Source organism: Talpa occidentalis, unplaced genomic scaffold (assembly GCF_014898055.3).
Source record: "Talpa occidentalis isolate TD23 unplaced genomic scaffold, MPIMG_talOcc4v2.1 talOcc4.2, whole genome shotgun sequence".
NCBI lineage: Eukaryota > Metazoa > Chordata > Mammalia > Eulipotyphla > Talpidae > Talpa > Talpa occidentalis.
Genome location: NW_023602073.1, coordinates 96,091,168 through 96,115,968, shown reverse-complemented (window position 1 = coordinate 96,115,968; position 24,801 = coordinate 96,091,168). Strand labels below are relative to the sequence as shown.

The following is a 24,801-nucleotide window of genomic DNA, read 5'->3' as shown; positions in this document are numbered from 1 at the left end:
CCCAATGCAATTTGTATTTTAGGAACTAAGTTCTGAGCTCTTGTTTTCTGATCATTGTAATGTGTGTGTGTGTGTGTGTGTGTGTGTGTGTGTAAGGCTCATTTATTAGCTGTAAAAGTCAGTCTGACTTTAGACATGGGGTCTGCAGCGGCGTTTTGAAGCTAAGAAGTCAGACTGGCTCAGTGATGATAGCCATGTAAGATGCCACTGGAAAGCTGAGTAGTTGGGTTGTTTTGCTTAGTGACTTTTTCACCTCAAGTGGTAACAGTAACACAATGAAATTAGCTTAAAACTGCTATATCTCAGAGCACGATGTCCCTGTCCTTTCAAGTTTAGGCAAACCTGGATTCAGGTTCAAACATAAGCACAAACCAATGGTGAGGATTTCGTCCTGCTTCCTTTTCATCACTCTGAATCCCACTAACCAGGACAAGATGATTAGGAAAGCAGAGAACTGACAGCAGAAGGACACAAAAAACAAACTACTGGAAATTGGAAAAGCATTAAACCAAACCACTCTTATGTTTCATAGGAAGTATGTTGTTGGTTCTAAATTTGTGATGTGGATAAAAATACTTTCACCTGTAGTTTCCTGGGGGAAAGCAGATAGGGCTTTGCTTATCAAATCCCATTAAAGTCACTAAGAAATTCTTAGTTAAGAGTTGAGTTGTAGGATAAAGAATGCAGTCAGCCTGGCTTTTACACCAAGTACCTTCTAGAAAACCTGATCACTTCACAGCTAATTGGTGTAAATGTTCCCTTGCCCACTGCTTGCAGCTGGAGACCCACTTGTACTTTTTGTAACTGTTGCTTCAATTAAGTACCATTTACTTTCCTTAGCTGAAGAATGCAGGTCCCACTGACTTTTTCTTTAACATAAATTTAAGTCTGTGCCAGAGTGACTGACCCACAGATAATTTCTTATATCTGGGATATGTTACTTTACTTGTAACAGAATGAATAATAATCATGCAGATATCTCTTTTTTTGAACTTTCCCCTGCTTCCCTAACAGTAAATATAAAGAAATGAGAAAGCAGTGCATTCATGCTTAGTGTAGCATCACCAAATCTCCTCACCCTGCTTTTCCTAAGAGCAGCCTGCTGAACCACTTCAAGGTTTTGTGAGGTCTTCAGAAATTGGTCAAGCCCAACAATACTCTGAGGGTAGGAAGTACCGCGTCTCTCAGATTCACATTGTTTTTAAGACCAAATAGTGCCCAGGGCCCAGGAGGAGGTTGGTAAGTGCTTGTTGAATGACTCTGTTTGGTATTGTCTTGTGAGCTTTCGGCATGTGAAACTCATTCAAGAAAACTAGTATGTGAGGCAGCCTGGAGCTGTGCTGTCCACTGAAGTACCCACTCACCACATGTGGCTGTTTAAATTTAATTTCCCTTAAGTTGATTAAAATGCAACATCAGTTCCTCATTCACTCTAGGCACATTTTTAAGTGCCTAATAGCCACATGTGACTGGAGGCTACCCCACTGGACAGTGCAGATAGTTAAAGATTCTCATTGTCATAAAAAGCTTGTATTAGATGGTGCTGGTAGAACATCAGTCGAGGCCTAAGTTAATGGCCCCATTCCTCATAAAGGGAAATCCCATGTGACCATGGTGTGCACTCATAATACAAAAAGTAACCCTTTTACATCTCTCTCCTCACCCTGTAGGAACTCAGTCAGGATAGTGGAGGGCTCACAGAGGTGGCTATCTCTTTGCAAATAATAACCAAACAACAGTGGGACCATTAGCAAGACTGACATTCCGGTGGCATATCAGTTGTTGGCTATGCTAGCTGTTAGAGTAGCGAAGTATCTGTACCAGTTAATAAAGAGCTACTGTTTCAAGCTCCTTCAGTACCTTCTTCCTATGCCTCTGGGGCCCTGAACATTTTTGTGGATTCCCCCAACCTCCCCATAATTTTCCGTATGAGTTAACTAATGCTTGTCCCATCTCCAGGGGCTGGGAGGCTGCCCAAGGACCAACTCTGGCCCAACATAGCTGGTGTCAGATTGGTGGGTGCTGCCCTTGACCTCTCCATGAGGGACTACTGGCTCAGAATCTGTCTTAACGCTGCCCCATTACTGTCATGGCCAAGTCCCAGATCATACAACATTGGTCTTAAGAAGACTTTAAAAATCATGCTGTCTAACCCCCCCATATTACTGATGAAATCAAGTCACAGAGAGTCACTCAGTGAGTTTGTGGTCAATTCAGATAAAACTCAAATCTCCCAACTCAGAACTTTTTTTTTTTTGCTATATCTTCCTGTTTTCAGTTTCCTTAATTGTGAAATGAGGATTAATATCTTTATACCTACAAAGTTGTTATTTGTGAAAAAGAACAGTGGTGCCAAACATTTTATGTGTAACTTATAATTTGCAGTGTCTTGTATATGTTTTCATTCAGTCCTCGCAGGAACCTATGTAAGGTGCTGGGTTCAGAGGCAGTAAATGGCCTGCCCGAGATAACCGAGGTACTATGAGTGGTGAGGTCTAAGTCTCTCAGGGTTTGGGAAACTATAAACTCTTTGGTAAATGTAAGATAACATAACCACATGGCATCACTAGTTTGTAGCTTGTGGTATTTTGCAGTACAAGATTTAGTGACACTGAAAGTGGTAGCTTTGTTCAAGCGATGCTTTTTTTTTTTTTTTCACTTTGATAAGGTGCCAATTGCACAGACTTTGCTTCAGCATTGAAACAGAAGTGGGCTGCTTCAAAGTATATTTTTAAAATGAGAGAATCCAAATTTGTAATTAGCTTTAGAAATATTAGTTGTACAGTTTGAGTATCTAAAGAACTTCTGGTAATCATTTCTGTTATTAGTGGTGGTTCATTTTTTGGTAACCTCCACCCCCACACCAGGCAATTATGCCCTTTGGAAAAAACAAATTATATTCTTTGAGGGGTCATTTCCTCTATAACCATTTTATTTTTTACATCTGATTGTCCTGATGGAGCTAGTAAAGTAACTATATATCTGATTGTGGAAAAGAAAAAAACATTTATAGCCATTCTGCCCACCTAGCACCTAATTATCAGTAGAATTCTATTTCAGTTATAAAGAGAAGTAACATTGAAGGAAATGATCCACAAAAGATACATCTTTTTCTTTTAGTCTTTTGATAATTTTAATACAAACAATCCCTTACTTTGAGATGTTTGTTGGGAATGTCAATTGACCCTCAAAATAAAATAAATTTTTGCATTTCTCTCTCACTGAACATCAGCCATTTTATAGTATATGGTATATATAGAAATTGAGTTTATAGATAAGATTAAGAATGAGGCCATGAGGGAAATTCAAATCAAAACTACAATGATATACCATCTTACACAGTGAGAATGGCACATATTAAAAAAACTAGCAACAACAAATGTTGGCGAGGATGTGGAGAAAAAGGAATTCTCCTGCACTGCTGGTGGGAGTGCAAAATGGTCCAACCACTATGGAAAACTGTGTGGAGATTCCTCAACCTACTACAGATAGAGCTTCCATATGATCCAGCAATTCCACTCCTAGATATTTACCCAAAGGACACAGAAACATTCATTCCAAAGGGCACCTGCACCCCTCTGTTTATAACAGCGCTACTTACAATAGGTAAGCTATGGAAACAACCCAAATGCCCAAAAATAGATGGCTGGATCAAGAAGATTTGGTACATATACACAATGGAATATTACTAAGCAATCAAAAAAGATAAACTCATGCAATTTGCAGCAACATGGATGAAGCTGGAAGGGATCATGCTCAGCGAAATAAGCCAGAAAGAAAAAGAAAAATACCAGATGGTCTCACTCATAGGAATCTAGAAAACCTAAATAAGGGACCAGGAAAAAGACTAATTATAATAAAGAAAAAATCAAAATCAATAAGCAAGTATAAACCAGAGACACACTACAGGGGGTGGAGGGGAAGAGAGAAGGGATTAGGGTCAAAATAAGGGGGGTGGAATAGTACGGGGGAATATAACCAAAATGAAAATGCATACATTGTGCAAAAATGAAAAATGATGTAAGAATTATATAAAATAAAATATATTAAATAAAAAAGAATGAGGCCATGTCATTCCATATAACAAAGAAATGTCTCTTCAATTTTTTTAATAGTATATAAAAATCATAGAATCCTCTATGCCAATTATCCTGTAAGTTTAAATACATACATAGAGAAAAGAAAATGAAAAAAATTAGAAAAAGTTATAAATGGAAAGGAACTTGGGGGTATAAACCCTGATTTAGTGTTACTAATTTGTAGTCATTTTGGGGAGAAATGTGTTTATGTGTTTGTTTTTTTAAGTATGTATTAGTATGTGTCTTCATGTCTTTTGGTGTATACCCTGTTTGTGTTATATAACAGACTGTCAAATCTGTTATACTCTAAGAATCTCCTATCAATGTAGGACCTTCAAAGTGTTGACTATTATTTAGAATTTTCTTGAAATTTATTTGTGCCATTTTTCCTGCTTTGTGCAGATGCTAGAGATGGCACTGACCAAAAGAAACCATATAGGTGATGTTTGTGATTTGTTTTTTTAAGATTTATTTATTTATACATACAAGAACTGGGGTATAGGCCAGAGTTGTAGGTGGGGGAGAGGATTCACCAGAGACAGAGTGGGGATCAGAACAGGCAGATTGACTGAAGTACACTGCTGAGGGGAGGGCGAGTCAGGAGAGGTCTGCTATGCCATGTGGGTAGCTCCCTAGCCAGGGATCGAACTCCTGCTGCAGTGGCTGCAGTGAACTGCATAGGTTGTGTCTCAACCCCTTGTGCCACCAGGGAAGCCCAGAAGTTTGTGATTTATAACTAGACTTGGAATCATCATGGTAATGAGACAGTGGGTTTACATAGATCTTTGCAAGTCCAAACCTCAAATTCTTCCAGTCTTATTAGGGTGGAAAGGGGGATTGATGAGCAATTGCAAATTTTCAAAATTTGCCATCACCAGTTTTTACACCAGTGCTTCAGCATTAAATGAGACAATGCATGAAAGACAGCAGCACCAGAACTGTGACATATCAGCACTCAGCAGGACTACCCATTGTTATTAGTTTGTCAAGCTTTTTTTTTTTTTAAGAGTTATTGTGTAGAAGAACTAGGGGGTGTAGGCTAGAGGTGTTGGGGGTGGGGGGGTGGTAAGAGGATTCACCAGAGACAGAGTAGAGAGCAGAACAGGTAGATTTATGAAGTATGCTGCTAAGAAAAGCAGCTGGAAGACAGTAGAGACCTGCTGTGCCACACGTGGGCTCCCTCCCTGGCCAGGCATTTAACTCGGGCCATACTGGTGATAGTGCTGAGACTTAACCCCTATGTCACAAGGGAGGCCCTGTCAGGCTTGATTTTGTCTTCCCATCTCTTTCTGCTCTCTGATTCTGAAAAGTAGCAAAATGTCCAAGAAAGGAAAACACCAAAAAGAAGGAAAATTCCTGTCTCAGCAGTGCAGAAGTAGAATTTGTCAGCCTACAAATAACAGCTGATTATTTCATGATCATGTGTGAATTATTGTAGTACTTCCCCAAACCCTTTTCCATGTAAAGACGCTTTGGATAAGTAGTAACCCCTCCGTTGCCCAGCTTTGGCTTAGCCTGGTCTGATGAAGACAACTAGATAATAAAATTTTATATTAATGTCATTTCCTTCTTGCTAGGTGAAAAGCAGTAAACTGTTCACTATCTTCTATGTAAGAAAAAGAAAGAGAAAACCTCATAAGTATGGTTGTCACTGATTAGAACTTTTTAAGATATGTGAGGTACAAGTGTATTTTTTCTGTGTCTGTGACAAAATTATTCACAAAGTGGGTAATTAAACAAATTAACCAATCATTTGTGGCAGGAGTGTAAATTGGTTCTGATTTTCTGCAAACAATAATTCCTTTTCTAGGAATATACCTAAGAAAATATTCAGAAATTCAGTCAGATTTTCAGATATGCCCCTGAAAATGTTATTTGTAATAACAAAAAAGGTTGCAATTAGAAAAATGAGAGAACTAGTTAAATAAATAAAGCTCTTTCTATGGGATATATTACACAGACATTGAAAAGCATATTTTTGAAGAATTTTTAAGAACTTTGAAAAATGCTCATATTAACATAACATTCGGTGAAAAGGTTGAAACAAAATGAGTACTTTGAGTATCTGAAGAGGATACTGGTCCACAATCCCTTATTCCCAATTCTGAATACAAATGGTTTCAAAAACCTAAAGGATTTTTTGGTGGCAAAACTTGTCCTGAGCCAATGAGAAGCTCTATTTCATCCAACTTAATAAAAATGCACATCTGGATGGCTGCGAGGAGACGCTGCGAGTAAGATGAGTAAGATCTCCCATTAAAAAAAAGTTAATAGGGAGGAAAAGCGGCAGGTCCCAGTGAGAACTGGGACACGGAAGATAAACGGACGACTCCAGCAAACTGCCCGAAGAAGAAAGTTGCCATAAAAGAGGACGAGAAGGGAGGGAAGCGCAGAACCCTGCTCCCCTCCCCCGCCCACAGAGGCGGCACTCTCCGACCGGCAGAGAGGAGGAAACAACAAACCAAAACGGCCAACAAGAAAAACGGACACAGCAAGCGGGACTGTGAGTGGAAAGGAACTATTGCAGCCACCACACCCCGTGAACGGGAGCTGAGGCGAACCCTGCAGGATCCGCCGCGGAGGTGAGCTCCGGGCGCCATTAAAGAGAGCCCCGCCCCCCAGGAGGAGACCAGCACCAGCACACAGCCCCGGCCGCCCGGTAAGCTTGCGCGGAAAGTGGCTCGGATCCAGACCGGATCGCAGCTGCCCAGGTCCCAGCGCCTGCGACCTAGGCTTGCGGGGAGACGGCGGAGGCCCTCCCTGAGTGAGCAGGAACCAGGCGCCCAGGCAGGGGAGCGGGATTCAAAAGGCGCCATTCCCGCGCCACTGATCTGGGCTACAGCCCGCGTCCTGGAACTGAGGGCTTTGGAACTGAGACCCGGGCACGAAATTAGGGGCGTGGGTTCCCCACGACGGTGGGGCACAAGGCAGACACAGCACCCCAAAGCCGTTGAGGTGTACCTACCATCCCCGCTCTGCTCCCTGTCCCACGGGGTGGAAAATCAGCTCCCCAAGGGCTCTAGGAGAGATCTCTGGCGCCACCTAGCGACTTGACCCCAGCACAGGCTACTGAAGGAGCTAGTGGCCAGCTGGGGAGTTAGCCCACACCTGGCTCCTTCCGAACAAGTAGTCTGAGCCCACAGGGAGAGCGAGCACCCACAGCCGGGGCAGACCAGGCGCGCAGAAGAGTGTGCCTGAGACCAGACGCGCAGGGAGTGTGTCCCACATCACCATTTTAGAACAGGGACATTTCTTCAGTAAAGACTACCTGCAGAAGGCTTCCTCAGGAGCCAGAGGCTGCTTGAAACTGACAGATGACTCCTGGAAGAACCAGAGGGGAACAGAGAAGCCCACCCAAGATGCCGGCCAGTCCCAACAACACAGTGTCCCAACGCATACGGCAAATTAGAAAACAGACAGTAGGGAGGAGAAGAACCACACGCAACCTAGCAACTCTCCAGAGAAAAAGCACACCACAAAAAGAAAGCAGCCCCCAGATTGCAAAGACAATAACTTGGAAGAATTTCTGAGCCTTCCAGAAAGAGAATTTAAAATTGCCGTGATTAAAAAACTGACAGAAGTCATAAAGGAAAACAATGATAAGGGAAAAATAATCAACGATCAGAAGAATGCAATTGAGTCCCTAGAGAGGGAAAACAATGGTCAGAAGAAAGAAATTGAGTCCCTAAAGAGGGAAGTAAAAGAAATGCAGGAGATCAAAGAATTAATGGAAGAACTAAAGAATTCTGGGAAAAGCAATGAAAGCAGAATAGATGAAATGGAAGAACGAATAAGTAATCTGAAGACACAGAAATAAAAAGAACCAAAACAGAAAAGGAAGAGAAGTACGAAGGAAAAAGAACGAAGAAAGACTTCGGGAACTATCTGACTCCATGAGGAAAGGAAATATAAGAGTTATAGGAATACCAGAAGGAGAGGAGAGAGATGTAGGAACAGAGAAAATATTCAAAGAGATAATTGAAGAGAACTTCCCAAATGTGAAGAAGGAACTGAAAATTGATATACAAGAAGCAAGAAGAACACCAAACTTCCACGACGAAAGGAAAAATACAGCAAGACACATAATAGTAAAGCTCCCAAGAATCCAGGACAAGGAAAAATAATGAAGCTGGCAAGAGGGAAGAAACAGATAACATTCAAAGGAAAACCAATCAGGCTGACATCAGACTTCTCCGAAGAAACACTACGGGCAAGGAGAGAGTGGAGGGACATAGTCAACAGACTCCAAGAAAACAGATGCCAACCAAGAATACTCTATCCCGCAAAGCTCTCCTTCCTCTTTGAAGAAAGAATATGGACCTTCCCAGACAAACAGAAACTCCGGAATTTCATTGCAACTAAACCCCCACTCCAAAAAATACTACAAGGAGTCCTAAAGCCAGAACCTCAGAGGGACGAATAACAATGAAAGAAGGCCAAAAAAAAAAAAGAATAAATAAATAAAATCAAAGGAAAGACAAAACACAATGGCAAATACAGATGTTAACATATCAATATTAACTCTAAATGTAAATGGACTAAACTCTTCAATAAAAAGACACAGAGTGGCAGCCTGGATTAAGAAACAAAACCCAACCTTTTGCTGTCTCCAGGAAACACATTTAGCTACAAAAGATAAAAATAGGCTCAAAGTTAAAGGATGGAAAACAATCCTACAAGCAAATGGACCAAAAAAGAAAGCAGGAACAGCTATACTTATATCAGATAAAACAGATTTCAAACTCAAAAAGATAAAAAGAGACCCAATGGTCACTACATTATGATCAAGGGGACATTACTTCAAGAAGAAATAACACTCATTAACATATACTCACCAAACGAAGGAGCACCAAAATATATCAGACAACTGTTGTCCTCTCTGAAAACAGACATCAGAGAAAACACATACGTAGTGGGAGACTTCAACACACCACTATCAACAATGGATAGATCAACAAGACAAAAAATAAGTAAAGAAACCAAAGCTCTAAATAAGGACCTAGAGCAATTAGGCTTAACAGACATCTATAGAACACTAAACCCCAAAAAAACGGAGTACACATTTTTCTCAAGCGCACACGGATCATTCTCCAGGATCGATCACATACTGGGGCACAAGACAAACATCAACAGATACACCAAGATTGAAATCATATCAACCATCTTTTTCTGACCATGAAGGCATCAAACTAGAAATAAACCATAAAAGAAGGCAAGGAACTTTCCTACCTCATGGAGATTAAAAACCACACTACTGGAAGACCATTGGACTAATGAGGAGATCAAAGAAGAAATTAAAAAATTTTTTGAATTGAACGACAAGGAGGACACTAATATCCTAAATGTATGGGATGCAGCAAAAGCAGTAATAAGAGGAAAATATATAGCAATAGAAGCTCACATCAAGAAACAAGAAAGAACGCAAAGAAACAACCTCATCTCGAAGCTCAAAGATCTAGAAAAAGAACAACAAAAAAACCCCAAAACCAGTAGAAGAAAGAAATAATAAAAACCAAAGCAGAAATAAATGAAATTGAAACTAAAAAAACAATCCAAAAGATCAATGAAACCAAGAGCTGGTTTTTTGAAAAAATCAATAAATAGACAAACCCCTAGCCAGGCTCACAAAGGAAAAAAGGGAGAAAGCACAAATAAACAGGATCATCAATGAAAGAGGAGAAATCACAACGGACACAGCAGAAATCAAAAGAATAATCAGTAACTACTATGAACAGTTATATGGAAACAAGTTTAACAATCTAGAGGAGATGGACAAATTCCTACAACTCTACAATCACCCAAAGCTAGATAAAGAAGAAATAGAACACCTAAACAGACCAATTACAATTAGCGAAATTGAAATGGTAATAAAAAACCTCCCAAAAACAAAAGCCCAGGACCTGATGGATTTACAAATGAATTCTACCAAACATTCAGAGATGAATTAGTGCCTATCCTTCACAAACTCTTCCAAAAATTGAGAAGGAAGGGACAATACCAAACACGTTTTATGAAGCCAACATTACACTAATACCAAAACCGAACAAGGACAACACAAAAAAGGAAAACTATAGGCCAATCTCCCTAATGAACACTGATGCAAAAATCCTCAATAAAATTTTAGCTATCAGAATCCAACAATGTATCCATAAGATAATTCACCACGACCAAGTTGGATTCATTCCAGGGGCACAAGGATGGTTTAACATCCGAAAATCAATCAACGTTATCCAACACATCAACAAAAAGAAATATAAAAACCATATGATAATATCAATAGATGCTGAGAAAGCTTTCGACAAAGTGCAACACCCATTCATGATAAAAGCCCTTGAAATTCTGGGGATACAAGGAACATACCTCAACATCATAAAGGCCATCTATGACAAGCCAACAGCCAGTATCATTCTCAATGGTGAAAAGCTGAAAGCAATTCCATTAAGATCTGGAACAAGACAAGGATGTCCACTCTCACCATTGCTTTTCAATATAATACTGGAAGTCCTAGCCAGGGCAATAAGACAAGAGAAAGACATCCAAGGAATCCAAATAGGAAAAGAAGAAGTCAAACTATCACTATTTGCAGACGATATGATATTATACATAGAGAACCCCAAAAACTCCACAGAAAAGCTAATTCAACTCATCAATCAGTTCAGTAAAGTGGCAGGATACAAAATCAACACGCAAAAGTCAGTAGCCTTCCTATACACAAACAATAAATCTGAAGAAGAAGAAATCAAAAAGACCATCCTTTTGTTATTGAAACAAAAAAAATCAAATATTGGGAATAAATCTAACAAAAGAGGTAAAGGACCTATACAAAGAAAACTATAAAACACTGTTAAAAGAAATAGAAGAAGACACAAAGAAATGGAGAGACATCCCCTGCTCATGGATTGGAAGAATAAACATTATTAAAATGGCCATCCTACCAAAAGCAATATACAGATTCAATGCTATTCCAATCAAAATTTCAATGTCATTCTTCAAAGAAATAGAACAATTATTGATGAAATTCATATGGAATCACCAAAAACCCCGAATAGCCAAAGCTCTCCTGAAAAAAAAAGAAGGGAATGGAGGCATCAGACTCCAGACTTCAAACTATACTACAAAGCCATAATCATCAAAACTGCATGGTATTGGAACAAGAACAGACATACAGACCAATGGAATCGAATAGAAAATCCAGAAATAAACCACAGATTTATGGTCAACTAATATTTGACAAAGGAGCAAAGAATATGCATTGGAGCAAAGAAAGTTTGTTCAATAAATGGTGCTGGGAAAACTGGGTCGCTACATGCAAAAGAATGAAGCTTGACCACCACCTCACACCATACACAAAAATCAACTCAAAATGGATTAAAGAACTAGAGATAAGACCTGAAACCATAAATATATAGAAGGAATATAGGCGAAACACTACGTGATTTGCACATCAAAGACATCTTTACAGACACATCACCCAAAGCAGTGATAGTGAAGGCAAAGATAAACAGCTGGGACTACATCAAATTAAAGAGCTTTTGCACAGCAAAAGAGACAATAACAAAAACAAAGAGAAACCCCACCAACTGGGAGAACATTTGCACCCAACACTAATGATAAAGGACTGATCACAAAAATCTGCAAAGAGCTGATGAGACTCAACAACACAAGAAAATAATCCAGTCAAAAATGGGCAGAAGAGCTTAAAGAAACTTCTCTGAAGAGGAAATGCAAATGGCCAACAGGCATATGAAAAAATGTTTCAACATCACTTGCCATCAGGGAAATGAAATCAAAACTACCATGAGATACCATCTTACACCAGTGAGAATGGCACATATTAAAAAAACTAACAACAACAAATGTGGCGAGGGTGTGGAGAAAAGGAACTCTTCTGCACTGTTGGTGGGAGTGCAAACTGGTCCAACCACTGTGGAAAGCTGTATGGAGATTTCTGGACCTACTAAACATAGAGCTTCCATATGATCCAGCAATTCACTCCTAGGTATTTACCCAAAGGACACAGAAACATCAATTCCAAAGAACACCTGCACCCCTATGTTTATAGCAGCACTGTTTACAATAGCTAAGCTTTGGAAACAACCCAAATGCCAAAAATAGATGACTGGATCAAGAAGATGTGGTACATATATACCATGGAATATTACTCAGCATTCAAAAAAGATAAACACATGCAATTTGCAGCAACATGGATGCGCTGGAAGGGATCATGCTCAGCGAAATAAGCCAAAAGAAAAAGAATACCGGATGGTCTCACTCATAGCAGGAATCTAGAAAAACTTAAATAAGGGACCAGGAAAATGAATAACTACAAGAAAGTGAAAATCAAAATCAACAAAAACTATGAACCAGAGACACTTTTAGGGGGCGGGGGTGGGAGGGGAGGGATTGGGGTCAGAATGGGAGGCTGCAATTGTATGGGGAATATAACAATAAAATTTATTAAAAAAAAAAAAAAAAGTTCTAGGAAAAAACACCGCAGAGACATGCAAATATAGGAGAAAGTCAGAGAGAGACAGAGAGACAGAGGAAGGGCCCAGACCCAGATGGCTTCCCAAGGGTATTCTGTCAACTGTTTAGGAACTGATCATGGCAATGGCATGGAACTCTTCAGTGCACTGAAGATGCAATCATTCATTTAATCCGCACAACACCACCTCCCAGGCAGGTAGTAGCCTCACTTCATTTTTGAGGTCACTGAGTCAAAAAATGTAAAGAATCCAGCCCAAAGTCACCCGGATAGAGGTGGCAGAGGCAGATTTGAAGCCAAGTGATGCTCTGCCAATGAAAGTACCCCTAAGCTAGGGCTGCCACATAAGGTCCTTGTGAATAGCACTCCCTGGAGCTGTTTAGGACACAGTACAACCTTCAAGAACCTCCCTGTGGGCTTACTTTAACCACTATATTATTCTGCTTTCATAAACGAATAAATATATGATAAGCAAAAAAAAAAAAAAAAAAAAAAAAAAAAAAAAAAAAAATGCACATCTGTTTTGCTATCGAATGATTTAATGTGTTTGATTATCGGGTGATGCTCCAGATTCCAGTGGGGTATTATGTAACAACAATAGTTGCATTGCTATACTCTAAAATCCAGAAAACTTCTGAATACTGAAACATATCTAGCCCAGGAGTTTCAGTTAAGGGATTGTGAACCTATACAGCGAAACATCAGTAGTGACTTATAAGTGTCAAGGCTACTGTGATTTTTATGCTTTTTCATATTTTTCAAGTGCTCTACAATAAGTAGGGATTAAGTTGTGTAGGGTAAGGTAAAAGTATCAGGCTTTTCTGCCCTCCTGCCATTAGGATAAGATGACGGATCTGCGGTCCTGAAAGCATGCCTGATATGTAGATGGGATTCACCTGGGCTAAGACTGGGCTTTTAAGGGCGGCGTCACGGGGATGCCAGCAGAAGAGCAGAAGAGAAGCAGGAAAGCAGAGAAGCAGTGAGAACACCAGAGGGCCCAGAAAGAGTGAAGACTTGCTGGGGGCTGGGAGGCTTGCTGGAACCCCTACCTGCCATGTACCTGGCAAATCCCAGTAAAAGCCTGCAAAAGCCGCTGAGGGCTCCAGGACTCTCTCTTCCTTTACCCAGTCTGGTCTGCTAGATCAGAAAACCTGCACTGTGCCCAATCCTGCCCCTACAGTTGGCTTCAGAAAAATACAAGTATTATTGATTTAAAAATAAGCATAATTATGGTACAGAGAACCATCTCATTTCAGTCAGAATCTCAAATTTATCGTTTGTTTCCTGTATCATCTTTTACTCCAACCACACTTGTCTTTTAAACCAAAGTGTTTCAATTGGTTGAAAGAAAATATTCATGAGATGAAATTACTGTGAAACTGATTATCAGGACATTGACCTGGCTCCAAGCTGCCTTTGGGCTCAGGAGGGCACCTGGGGAGGGATGCTGTCAGGGCTGGACGGGCCACAGTGCAGATTTTCTAGGATCCCATGCAGACCGGGTAAAGGAGGAGTCAGAGTCCTCGGTGGCTTTTGCAGGTCTTTTATTTAGATTTACCAGGCATATGGCAGGCAATGGTGCTGGGGGGCCGGGAGGCTGGCAGTCCTCCCAGCCCCCAGCAAATCCTATCTAGGCTCTCTGGCGTGCTCTCTGCTTCTCTTCTTCTTCTCTCAGCTTCCGTTCGTTCTTGGCTTCTGCTGGCGTCCCCACGCAGCCGCCCTTATAAACTTAGTCTCTCAGCCCAGGTGTACCCACTCAGGTGCCCGCCATCAGGCATGCATTCAGGACCACGGGGTTCCCTCATCTGTCCTCATGGCGGGAGGGCAGAAAAGCCTGATACTTTTTACCTTACCCTACAGATGCTCACCTAACGGAAATATCTCTCAGGACAGAACTTTAATGTATTTGAATCCAGGCACTAACACCATTGGATATTATGTTCTGCCTTGTGACCAGTCAAAAAAAGCACACAGCTCACTAAGTTAGAGGTCCTAAAAGCAGGGGCAACATAGCAGAATTGCAGAAGGGAAAAGGTTACCGTGTAAGGTTTGCTCTGCTAATGGACAATTTTTCTTGCCATTCAGGTGGACACTCACTGACCTGTCACAAGGTTGCCCCACACAGCTTTGGGGTCCATGTCTGAATGGATTGCTGTAGCTTTCTCATCTCTCCCTTCGCCCAGTGCCCTGCATCCTAAGACTCGAAGCCAGCACGGGACCTGGAAAAATTACATGTAAGTTTTGACTAAGGTTTCTTTCCTCAAATCAAACAGTGATAAGAATTTTCTTAGGTGATAATAAACAAGCTACACATACATGAAATTACTTTCTTTTAGCAAAGTATCTTGAGAAGTGTAATTGAGGAAGGGAACCAAGGTTAGTGGTGGTTCCTAAACTCAGTGGTTTTTAAATTGAGCTTGCTTGAAAATCACCTGGAGGGCTTGTTAAAGTACAACTTACTGGGCCTGCCACCCAGAATTTCTGATTCAGTAGATCTGGGGCAAACTGGGAATTTGCTTTTCTAAAAAGTTTCCAGGTGATGCTGATGTAGCTGGTTCAGGGAACCCACTTTAAGAATCACTAATTTAACTCAAGCTGGAATGAAAGAATAAATGATAAAGGTAGAAAAGTGGATTAAACATATAGTACTCTCACTAAATTAAGTTATTTAGTGGTTTGCTTCATACATTGACTCATGTCTCAGGAACGAAGTTTTAAGGTCTTGTCAGCACTGTCACATTTGAAAGTCCAGCCAAGAAGATGTCATTGTTCTGTGCCAGGTTTACCCCTGAGTCACTGGTGCCAGTCATCCTGTGCCTTTGGTTTTCATCATGGTTGACTAACAGTGCTGTTACCAGGCTACGGGGCCAGCTAGGGTCTGCAGGTGTGTTCACCGTGCCTTTAGGTACACTCAGAAGGGACACTCTCTCTTCCCCTGGGGTGGGAGATAATATTGTCCCTTTTCAAAGTGAATCATCATAAGGCCTCCCACTTGCACAGCGGGTTGAGCACAGCTCTATGAAGCTGTCCGCAGCCTCTTGCAGCCCGGGTTCAATTCCCAGCCAGCCAGGGAGAGTCCCACACGGTGCGGCAGACCTTTCCTGTCACGCCCGCTGCTCCCCTCAGCGCTCTTTTCGGTCTGCCTGCCTGTTCTGCTCCCCACTCTGTCTCTGGTGAATCCTCTCACCCCCCCCCCCCACGCCTCTGGCCTGTACTCCAGCTATTATATAAATTTAAAAAATGAATCTTTAAAAAAAGAAAAAGTGAATTATCCCTCCCCTCATACACTTAAATGTGACTTGGTTTAGAATACACATGTGGAAAAGGAGGTGCATCTCTAGTAAATAGTTAAGTCAGCAAGTGCAGGTTTTTGTGGGATTTAAAGTTCTCAGGAATGACGTGTTTTGAGGATCAGTATTTTATTGTGTTAGTTTTGAAACAAACCAGTCACCAGTCTGCTGAGGACAAGACTCTTTCACTCATAAATAGAAAAAAGGAGAAGACTTTGATTCAACAAATGCATAATGGGATGCATATGAGCAAACATACAAGTACATATACATGCCTGTAAATATGTATGCATTTTGTTTATTTCTAAGCTTTCGTTGTAGGAATTTTAGATTTTTTTTTCATTTGTTCCATTGAGCAATGTGAATGTAAAAATATGAGTGATGCTGTTCAGGAAATAGTTGGGAAAATTCTAAATCTATGCATAAGTACTATGATTTGTAACATTTCATTTGGATATACAAATGTTATTCAAAGTAGCTCTTAGGACTTACGGTTCTTTTATTATAGCTCTCTGAAATTGAGAATAATCACTGGTATCAAAGTAATTCCCAACAGATATGTAATGAAGGAACAGATCTGTTGCCCAAACATTAACAGACACCAGAATTCTGAAGATAGATTTAAGTGCATGTGTTTTAAAGAAAAATCACAAAATCAGAAAAAATAAGATAAAAAAATGAAAGGTGATGAAGGAGTTCTTTAAGGAATCAACCCAGAGCTGTCTTCTGGAGATTGTCCAATGAGTGATGTCATTATCTATTATTACTCTACCCTCACGAGCTGTAACATCTCTGTCAAACACTAGTTATTCTGCACAGCATTCTTGGAACGAAGGTTTTCACTTTATGAAGGCTCTTCACCATGAGGTGAAAGAACTGGGCTGATTCAGATGCTTCTTTTTTTTTTTTAAAAGATTTGTTTATTTATGCATACAAGAAGTGGGGTATAGGCCAGAGGTGCAGGAGGTGAGAGGATTCACCAGAGACAGAGTGAGGAACAGAACAGACAGACTGACTGAAATACACTGTTGAAGGGAGTAGTGGGCGAGTCAAGAGAGGTCTGCTGCATGATGTGGGTAGCTCCCTGGCTGGCCGGGATCAAACTCATGCTGCAGAGGCTGCGAATAGCTTCACAGTGCTGTGCTTAACCTCTTGGGCCACCAGGGAGGCCCTGGATCAGATGCTTCTTAACTGCCTCTTGTGAGTGTCACTCCTGTGAGTGTCCATGCTCACATGTCAGGTGTTCCCATAAGATGACCTTTGATTCTGTCAGTTTTGTAACCATAGTCCAGGGAGGGAAGAAGTTCGCTGGAAGGCCTCTGGAGACTCTGGGCTTCCAGCTCCTGCTTTGGGCAGGCCTGCCTGGATCACTCCCTGCAGCAATGGACAAGGCCCTCAAGTCACCCAGTGGGCACAGTAACACTATAAAAATACCATGTGTGTAAGGGACTGCAGTGATGGGACACAGCTGAATTGGTGGTGGGAATCTCACAGGGACTAAGGAGAAAGCATACATTGTACAAAAGTGAAGAATGATGTAAATATATATATAAAATAAAATAAATTTAAAAATAGCATGTGTTTGCATGGGAGAGGGGAGACACAGGCTATAAGGCAACCCTCTGTGCTTTCTCCTCCATTTTGCTGTGAACCTAAAACTGTACTAAAAAAATAAAGCTTATTAATAGAAAGTGAATACAACAAACTATAAGATGAGGATTCCTTAAAAAATTAAACATAAAGTAACCATCTAATCTACCATTTCTGCTTCTGAGTATATGCCTAAAAGAAGTAGAACAGGAACTTGAACAGATACTGACACATCCCAGTTCACAGCAGTAGCATTCACGAGAGCCAAAAGGTGGAGACAACCCACATGTCTTAAGCGGGTGATGTGCAAAATGTGGTACATACATTCAAAGGAATATTATTCAGCCTTAAAAAGATGAAATTCTGACACATAGTATAACTTGGATAAATCATGAAAATATTATGCTAAGGGGAGTAAGTCAGGCAAAGGACAAATATTGTATGAACTCACTTAAGTGAAGTAACTAGAATTGTCAAATAGTCAGAAAGAAACCAGGGACTGGAAATAGAGGGAATTAATGTTTAATGTTAATGTTTCACGGGCTCAGGGAAGGTGAAAATATGCTGGAGATGGAAGCTGGTAATGGTTATACAACAATGTAAATATGCTTAATGCCACTAAACTATATTTTTTAAATGGTAAAGTTTATGTTAATGTATATTTTATGACAATTTAAAAAATTGCCAGAGCTCATTGTCCTTCCAAGAATGCAGAAGTAGTGCCTGAGTAAGATGTTATCATTTGTGAGAAAGGAGTAATAATAGATGGGTCTGTCCTTCATAACTTTCTCAGCCATCATGCTTTCTTTGGGCTGAAGGATGAAGGATCTGCTGAATGTCCTACTTCAGTTTTAACAGTTGCTTTCATATTAGAGGAGGCACACATTTGTCAGAAAGTACCAGAAAAAATTGCCACAAACGACTCTAATATCTACCAAAATGTCTCAATATAGCAAAGTATGGGAAAGCTGCTTCACTGTGATGAAGAGAGTGTATATTTGTGAACTCCTATGGGGGCAAGGGGCTGCCCTGTTCATAAACAAGTGTACAGTGCCCCAGAATGCAATGGGATAACAGCCCTGTGACTCCTGACAGGCAGACCTAGACAGGATAGAGACTTGGAGAGGAGAGAGGATAGGATAGACTTGGACAGAATACAGGCAGGACCAGAGGATAGAGACTTGCCACAGATTGATGACTAGTAGAAAATGAAAAGTTTGAAATAAAATTAAAAGCAAATAGTTGTTCTGTGACAGAGCCCGCACCTGTTTTACATATTCCAAATGAAGTGTATTTTATCTTCCACCCACAAATCTCTGTAAATTGTATCCGTAAAACTCAGAACAATTTAGTGAGGTGGCCTGCAGTCCTGTGAGGAGTTTGCTGAACTGAACCCACTAAGTTAGGCCTTTTAGGTGTTGCTTTCTATTCTGTTTGTAGAAAATTGGCCTTGGAGAATGATCAGTGAATTCATACAGGCTGGTGGCCATGTCTTCTTCACTCCTTTCAGGCCAGGCCTGACCAAGGGTTGTCTTTCCTGAAAAGCAGTGCATCAGGAGTCATAGTTTCAGAGTTCAGAAACCTATGTCCTAAATTATCCTTTTTTCTTCTTAAAATATCACAGCGTGGTGTGTGTGTATGTGTGATGTAAATATACAGACATACATATGTACAATTTAAGGAAAAGGTATAATCAAAAAAGAGGTAAAATGAAGCAATCATGGCTAAGATACAATGTATATAAACTATCCTCATCACTCCCAACCCAGTCATCCCAAACCTGCTAAGAAATAATGTTTGCCCCACTTTTCACTTAGATGTGGAGAATAGGGCAAAGTAACAAAGGTTTCAGACTTTGCCAAATAGAGCTACTAAGATATAGGGGGCAGGGGTGGAAGCTAGAATGGAAGGTTTTATAAAAAAAAGAAAATCCAGGTTAGCAAATTTAAGAGAGAAAAGTGAGTGCTTATTCATCCTTGACATCCACATAGACCTATCAGCACCCTGAACTTGAGTTGAAATGACATGGATATAGAATCTAGCCAAACCAAATTCAGCCCCATGAGTTCAGGGATCATAATGACACAGATTTCCTCCAGAGGACACTAACAAACCAGCAGGACCCAGATAAAATGACACAAGATAAAGGACACCAACAAAGACAGACCCTTGGGGGTCTCCTTGTCACCTCTGTGTTTCCTAGGAATCAGATATGCCTGGTTCCAGACACTGAATTCATGTTTGGTGATGGCTTAGCTACCTGGAACCCAACTAACCAGAACTGTGAACTAACTAACCTTCATACTTCCCACCCCACCCCACTCCACCCCCTCCCACACACCACACCCTACCACACACACCCCCACTTCCCTTTTTCAGAGATAAAGCTTCAGAAAACAAGATCACATTGGCTCAGTGAAAGGTGGAGACTATACCCTGGAGGATATTTGTAGCTGACACTAACCTGCTGAATCATTGAGAGTAGTTACATGTTTTATAATTAGGAAAAGAAACTACTTTGGAAAGATTTTCAACAAAAACATTTTCTAGTCAATTAACCAGAAAATTGAAACAAAGTTTTCTTGTCTTTAAATGATCTAGTTAACTAAGGTTTTATTGTACCTATTTTTCATGCCTTAATAATAACCTTAAAATGTTAACTGAGGATAGAAAAATATACTACTCGTTTTTATTCTCCTTGAGAAACCATGTGAAGTTTTTGCTTTTGCCACCTTTCCAGTGCCAGAGTTTAAATTTCAGATGTTCTGTTTTTGTTTATTGTGTTTGGAAACACTCTAAAAGTTGTGATATGAATGATACTATGGGTGATACAGAAAATAAATTCATTAACATATTTATCTTCTATAGTCACTGTGGGAATCACTGGAATAATTTCGAAGCCAATTCTTCTGTTTTTTAAGAATGTATGATGTGCTTATTTGTAACATATTTGGTTTCACAGCTATGTCTGCTCAAGACATCATCAAAATTAATTTTCATTCTCTGCATATATACTATCAGTACAGACAGGAGTGATGTTAGCAGCATCATATAATATACATTATATAAATCAAAATTTTCTAGAAGTATTCCTTGGAGTCCAAAAGTAAATTTTGCCATACCTATTATCAAGTTGCTTAACAGGTGCTACTAGTGGTAGCACATATAGTTTATCACCTTATTCTAATAATTTCCAAACCCTTGATCTTTAGAAGTTATTTGTGTGTTCTTTTTTGGGTGTAGCTGTCACTCAGGAAATGACAATTCTTTCCAAGCTATGATTTAACCCACAGTATAGTTCCAAATTCTTCCAAGGATACCCCCATATTAAATTGATCATTGTGGTGACCCTGGAGCCTACTGGGGAGTATACATATAGTGGTCATGATGAAGAATAGTCTTTGCAAAACTCTGCAGTGTAACAGGAATTTTTGAAGTCCTTGTAGTGCTTTTAACCTATTGTTTCTAACCAATGGTCTGATGAATTCAGACCATTTCATGTCTGATTCGTCACCAGGGTAGATTATTGAACTAAGTCCCATGTACTAAGTTCTTAATTACTAGAAAGAGTAGAAAGAGAAAATAATTGTTTCCTTTTACAAAATAGAAGTAGCTTTATTTCTCTGTGAAAGTAGTACACGTTTATTCTATATAATGTGTGAAATAACACAACCGAATAAAAAAGAAAATAAGAAAAATAAGTTATCTATAATCAGATATAACCTACCTGTTAATCATACTTTTGTGTTTTTTCCCAGACTTTTTAAGACTAGTCAACTAATTCCAAGTCAGCAGTACTCTGGGCTGACTTGATTCCACAAATTGGTGGTTCTTAGGAATGATGCCTGTAATGTCATTCCAAAGGACAGAGATTTCCTAGTTGCTTATTTTTCTCCTGACAAATTACATTAATCAGCTCTCATAAGAACAGATACATGCATGGACTTACTACTGTCTTTATCAAATGGAAATCACTATTAGCTTTTTTTCCCTCCTTTCTGTTTCCCATTAATAAAAATGAGTACTGAATCACCTTATTAACCAGTGCTCCTCACACCCCATTCATAATCTAAACTACATGGATGCCACTAAAATTCTAATTTAACATCTGATGGAAGCAAAATGTGATTCAAATATAGCTTTCTTGTGCCATAAACTAGTATTATCCTTTAATTTTGCAACCATTATTCTTTGAAAAGAAGCTTCTCTTCAAACTCCCCTGGGATAGTGTTATATGTCCTGGGGTTGCTGATAGGTATTCACCTCTGGAGAGTTGCTCAGACTTGGTATAGGGACCCTAACACTGAGCCAAGGTTAGGAAGGACTGTGAGCACTGAAGAAAACCCAGGGAAAGTTAAGGAGGTAATGAAAGGATTCATCTGAGAAAGGTAGGAATGTCATGCACAAATCTTGTGTCAATAAAGTGGCAAGTGTATAGTAAGCAGATGCTGGACAATATTTCATTTTGTAAAAAAAATTATTTGTATTTGGTATTGCGTATGACTAGGTCATATCATCCTCAGTACAAGATATAGGTTCTTTGAAAGCAGATTCTTCTAGGTTCTTTGCTCTGAGTCCCTTCACTCTTGTGTGCCCTTGTATATAATAGGGACTAGTATGTGCATATGAAATAATGTTTCTGTGACTCTTGCATAAATGTATTTAATTTAGTTCACTACACGTGCCCTCTCCCCTATGGCAGTCTTCGGGTGCTTTGACAGATGTCCGCAGCGATGCTGACTGCCCCCGGTTGGGTACAGGTGTGGGGAAGTGGTATACAGTACTTTGATCTTACCTTGGAGAAGGAGATGCTAATGTGGATAATGAGAGTTGGGGTTTTGTCTTCAGTTTCAGTTTGACCACCTTGCTTCACTGAGTCACAGCACTTGCTCTTTGGCAAAAGACTTGTCATTTAAGCCTAAGACTGTCCCTCGGACTGTTTTCGACGTTGTATCTGAATTTCCCATTACACTAACAGCCAGAATTTGTCATAAAATTTCAAGAACATGCTAAAAGTTTGTGTGTAGCTGACATTGAGATTAACTTTCTCTAACCTAAACCAGTGAAAACTAAAATGCTCCTCACCACATAAAAGTTTTGCTTTCGCTGTGTTTAGACCCCTCCTACCGTGTACAGCACAGTCATTTGGAGTCTAGCTTGGGGGCGGTGTGGTTGTATCTCAGTGGTGTATGACCCACTTTTTCATAACACTTAATTACCCGTGTTTTTACAACACAAGTCAGTAGTACTGACGATAGTGGACTAGAACCCCAAAAAGATTTTCTGATACATCTCATCAGTGCCGCTTCAATATCGTGCATTATCGGAAGAAGGTGTTAGCTCTGCAGGGCGTGTGTTAACTACCAGAGGATGACAGAACATTTCCTCTAGTTTCTGGATAATGAGCAAGCACACAGGTAAAGATGCCTCTCTCACAGCTAACTCCTTTTGTGTCTTAATTATTTTTTGAACCGACTTTTAAATATTAATCACTACTTTTGTGTTTGCTATTGTAGTTTGCGGAAGGCTCAGAACAGGCATTGTAATGGATGCCCTGGAACTTACTAACTTAACTTTCCATTTAAAGTCTAAAGAGGTAGTGATCAAAAATAGACTCGGATTTCTATCCACTCTTTGCCCTTTGAAAATATTCTCTTCGTCACTTTTTTTCTGACTTGCTCTCAAGGTGGTTTTCTCTCAGTATCATCTGCGTAGCTTTGCAGCGATAGCTGTGTGTGAGTTAATACTTGCTGATCTGCAGGCTGGAGGTTGTGATGGTGGAGAGGACAGAAAGAGGGAAAGAGGCGCAGAAGGGAAGGGAGATGGGAAGGGATTCTGTGCCTTGGTGGGCATTGTTCCACAGCAAACTAAACGCAGATTTAGATAAAGTGTTAGCAGATTTGGATCAATAGCTGTAGAATTACTAGGGGCAAAATCATTCCTGACAGCCAGCTCTTTGAGAAATGTTTGTTTCTGATATCGCTTTTGTTCATTTGAAAAGCTTTTAAAATATGGACACTCTTTGAAAACAAAATGCTGTGGGTATCTCCTTCCCGAATTTACAGAAATGTCTTTGCGTGCATTTCTTTGCTGAGGCTGGTTGACATGTCCTGGGGCGGGCGGTTCCGGAGCCCCTCTGGTCAAACTTGCGTGTGTGGGGAGTGACATACCAACACGGAGCTTTTGCAAATGCCCATAGATAAGTCAACGTTGTTTTCCCTGAAAGTCCTGATACAGAAAAAGAATGAAAGTACAAACACTAACTGGAAAAAATGTCACACATTTTAGCCACTTTGCATCCCTTGTTAGGACGAACCCTGGGTTTGGGTTTTTTACATTTGCGAAGTTGTGCGGTAGGTGGAGCAGTGTGGGTGGCCCAGAAAAAAGTAGCGGTTAGAATAAGATTTTCCATTTATTGCCCTTTGTGCATGGCTAAAAATAAGATTCATACAAATCAGAATATGTAGCGCAAGCACAATCACTCTGTTAATTCTGATGACTGGCTTACCCGCATCTTTGCATCTGTCTGGTAAGTGGCGCATTGGGAAATAAATGTGTCTCTGTTTAAGGAGCAAAAGGCAGCCAGGTTTTTGTGTTGTTTGTCTACATGTGATAGTTTCTCAGCATTTTCCCCTTCTGAGGGAAGAAAGATACAAGTCATACATAAACAAATTGTGTTGATGGAAGGTTGAAAAAAGAAGTGATAGAATTCTTGACCCTTTTTTAAAAAAGTAATTGCCTTGTTTGCAGTGGGGTTTTACAGCATTCATCATCTCTGCTCATTGTTAGAAAGCTGTTTCTTGTGGACTCATAGATCAGCAAGGGAAGAATTTCTTTAGAGTGTTGCCTGAGAGATTGGAAATCTCTTTCATGAGCAGATGGGAGGATGGAGCAGAGAGGACAGGGATGAACGCATGCTCGCCCTGCAGACCTCTCCATGGACAGATGTTGGAGGGACAGTTAACCAAGCCAAAACTCCCCTTCATCTGACAGCTGAATTTACTGCAACCACAGTAAGTGATACCGTGTCAGTTTGTGGGTAGCAGACACACCAAAGTGAGATGGTGTCAGCATTCACAGGGAAATTTGTGTCTTGGTGATCCCAGTGATGGTGCTGTCCCTGCCCCATGGCTCAGCGACTGTGGCCTTTCTAGAGAATGAGAGTGTTCTGAGCCTTTCAGTTTGATATAATTTGTACAATAAGATTAATCAAGAGGGCAGTCATTCCAGAAGCCTCTGGAAATTGGAGACTGCAAATCACATTCCTCTTTAGCATCTCCAACTGTAGCAGTGAGGTATGGTGGGTAAAGGGAGACCAGCGCTTTGAGAGAAAAAGGACTCAGGATCAAATCTGAGC

At 40.3% G+C, this 24,801-nt stretch overlaps 1 protein-coding gene across 2 annotated transcripts in view; it reads left to right on the top strand.

Annotated features, from left to right (window-relative positions):
• BACH2 (BTB domain and CNC homolog 2) overlaps positions 1 to 24,801 on the top strand; it is a 338,428-nt gene that overhangs the window by 169,467 nt on the left and 144,160 nt on the right. For both annotated transcript variants that reach the window (XM_054699033.1, XM_037520113.2), the window contains one exon: positions 14,650 to 14,798. The gene's annotated coding sequence lies outside the window, so the exon portion shown is untranslated. The remainder of the gene's footprint in view (positions 1 to 14,649; positions 14,799 to 24,801) is intronic.